Source organism: Mastomys coucha, unplaced genomic scaffold, assembly GCF_008632895.1.
Source record: "Mastomys coucha isolate ucsf_1 unplaced genomic scaffold, UCSF_Mcou_1 pScaffold14, whole genome shotgun sequence".
NCBI lineage: Eukaryota > Metazoa > Chordata > Mammalia > Rodentia > Muridae > Mastomys > Mastomys coucha.
The window spans coordinates 137123163-137126274 of NW_022196896.1; the positions used below are offsets into that span (position 1 = coordinate 137123163).

The 3112-nt window shown below is 38.5% G+C and overlaps 1 pseudogene; it reads left to right on the plus strand.

The window, feature by feature from the left end:
- The first annotated feature begins 22 nt into the window (after positions 1–22).
- LOC116089360 lies at positions 23–894 on the plus strand (annotated as a pseudogene).
- Positions 895–3112: the final 2218 nt, after the last annotated feature.

Below are 3112 nucleotides of genomic sequence, written 5' to 3' on the forward strand. Positions count from 1 at the left end.
TTCTTCTCTGGGAAAACACCAAATGGCTGATGACACTGGTGCAGCAGGAGGGCCCAGAGGACCCGGGGACCCAGGATTAGGAGGCCGAGGTGGCTTCCACAGATGATTTGGCAGCAGTCTTAGGGACCTTGGTCGTGGTTGAGTCTGTCGTTGTGGTCGAGGCCATGGGGCTCTCAAAGGTAAAGCTGAAGACCAGGAGTAGATCATCGTCACTAAGCTGGGCCGCCTGGTTAAGGACATGAAGATCAAGTCTTTGGAGTCTTGATCAAGTCTACCTGTTCTCCCTGCCCATTAAGGAGTCTGAGATCTTTGGCTTTTTCCTGGGTGCATCCCTAAAGGATGAGGTTCTGAAAATCATGCCAATACAGAAGCAAACTCATGCTGGCCTGTGGACCAGGTTCAAGGCATTTGTTGCTATTGGGGACTTCAATGGTCACCTTGGTCTTGGTGTTAAATGCACCAAGGAGGTTGCCACTGCAATCTGAGGGGCCATCATCTTGGCCAAGTTTTCCATCGTCCCTGTGCGGAAAGGCTACTGGGGGGAACAAGATCTGCAAGCCTCACACTGTTCCATGCAAGGTGACAGGCCGCTGTGGCTCTGTGCTGGTGCATCTCATCCCTGTCCCCTGAGGCACTGGCATTATCTCTGCTCCTGTGCCCAAGAAGCTACTGATGATGGCTGGTATAGATGACTCCTACACTTCAGCCAGAGGCTGCACTGCCACCCTGGGCAGCTTTGCCAAGGCCACCTTTGATGCCATCTCCAAGACCTACAGCTACCTGACCCTCAACCCCTGGAAGTCTCCCTACCAGGAATTAACTGATCATCTTGTGAAAACCCACACCAGAGTCTCTGTTCAGAGGACCCAGGCTCCAGCTGTGGCTACCACATAAGGGTTTTTATATGACAAAAACAAATGAATTTAGTCTCTTTATAAAAAAAGACCTTTGCCCTTGTGAGGATAATGTGATTCAAGTGGTGGAATCTTTTAATGATGAACTTGTTAATGTGTTGATGTTCTCTCCAAGGGTTACTCTGGACAGCAAATAGCCCTTGTGAGATTGTACAGTATTGGGCTTTCACAGATGTTGTCAATTTGATATTTTGAAAATACCTAATCTATGAAAATCTATCAAAGTTTAGATACAATAAGCCAGTAAAATTCCAATGTCATTTTTTCCCTGAAGAAAAGCAATTTTAGCATTAACAGAACGTACAAAATATCCTGGATAGAAAAATCACATTCCATATGAGGTCATTTTGTCATTGCCATGGAAGGTAGTATAGCCTACTAGCGGCATAAAAGAGATTTTAGCTAAATGAATCTGAGTTGTCTTCCAGTTGTAAATGCATTAGCTAAATCTCCTGTGTTTTTAGATAGATAATAAAAACACATCTTGGCTAAAATATTACCTCTTCATTATATGATGTGAAACTTAAAAATAAATGGCAATGATATTTGTTAGCACCATTAGGAGGTGAGTGTTTTTAGATACAGAGTTCACTTGTGTTGATTATGAGCATAGAATGGAAAAGTTTTCTTCAAACAAGTCTAAGTCTGAATAACTTGTCTTATCCTTACATGGTATTTCTCTACATAAAACTGTAGAGAATGCTACTGTGGATTAAAGGCCAACAGCTATACTTAAAAAAAAAAGTAAGTTAGGAACTGGGCTTGGAACACAGTGGATAAACACTTGCCTAGCACATGTGGACCCTGAATTCCATCACCACACAGTACCCCAGAATAGGAAAAGTGGGGTTCAGGAGAGGACATGTACAGATCATTTACTCTCAGTTGATAACGAAACAAGCCCAACAGCTCCACCAAATGAATTTATATACTGCAAGCATGGGAGTATTGCTACAAAAATCTTATTTCCATGAGATGTCAGAGTTTCTTTGATTTGACTGTACTATGATTTGTATTTTTATTATCTATCTTGTGACATATTTCATGTTTTTTACTCTTTAAAGTACATTAAATTATATTTAATTTTTTTTTTAAAAAGCAAGTAGAAGGACAAAGAAGTTTGAAGACTACAATAGCTGAAGTGAAGAACTTGAATGTCTAACATGAGTTTTAGAATGGGTTCTACCCAAAAGAGTTTCATGAATGGCTGATTATATTAACCCTTCATTAAGGGAACAAGAAAGGAAGTATTTGAGAGATCATCTCATTATAGATAAAAGAAAACCAAAATAAAAGAAAACCAAATAAACAGCCAACTGTTAAAAAAAAACTTATAGATCTATGAAAACTGATTTTTAGGATGTCAGTAAAATAGTCAATGGTATGTTAAATAAAATTACTAATAAATTCTTGGAATAAAATGGGTTTTCATTAATTGTTGCTTAAAATGAAATTATTAAAACTATTGTTACATTCAAATTAAAATGATTAGGTAGAGATGTCACTCTCAGGTGTAGGACCTTTGTCAGCTTCATTAACTTGTGTAGTAATTAAATTCATTTTTGTGATTATATAATACTAGGAATTGTGATATATTTTCTTTTTTAATTTATTAAACTTTGTTCTGAATAAAAAAAAGAAAACAGCACAGTTTTACAAACATAGATAAACTACCAAAACAAACATTAACTGTGAGTTAACATTTCTGTCAAGGCCTGGCCAACAGAAGCCACCAATCCTGTGAAAACACAGGGGAAGACCAGAGAAATGCAGAGGTGTAAGGCCAATGCCACAGGAAGTCAGTGAGTTCCTGACAATAATGCCAAAGTACATGAGATGTGAGACTGGATTTAAGAGGCAGAGGCTTGAAATTTCTGTACCTACTAGACCACACTGTGATTTCTTTGCAAGTGAAATATAAACTTTGGGCATTTTGAAGAAGGAAGGTAAAATGATCCAATGATATTATTATAGGAAATCTCCCTGTTATATTATTTGACGTTATATTATGCGGCAAAGATGAAGGCATTTTGCAGCTATCAAGATCTCCACTAATTTATTTTGTGTTGCTCAAAGGGTTGTTCTGATGATTACACCTCATTAATCAGAAGAAACCTTCAAAGAGTAGTTGTAAGTTAGAAATGGGGGAAATAACAGGGTTGTTTCTCTGTTTTGTTGGGCAAGGAAGCTGTGATGCA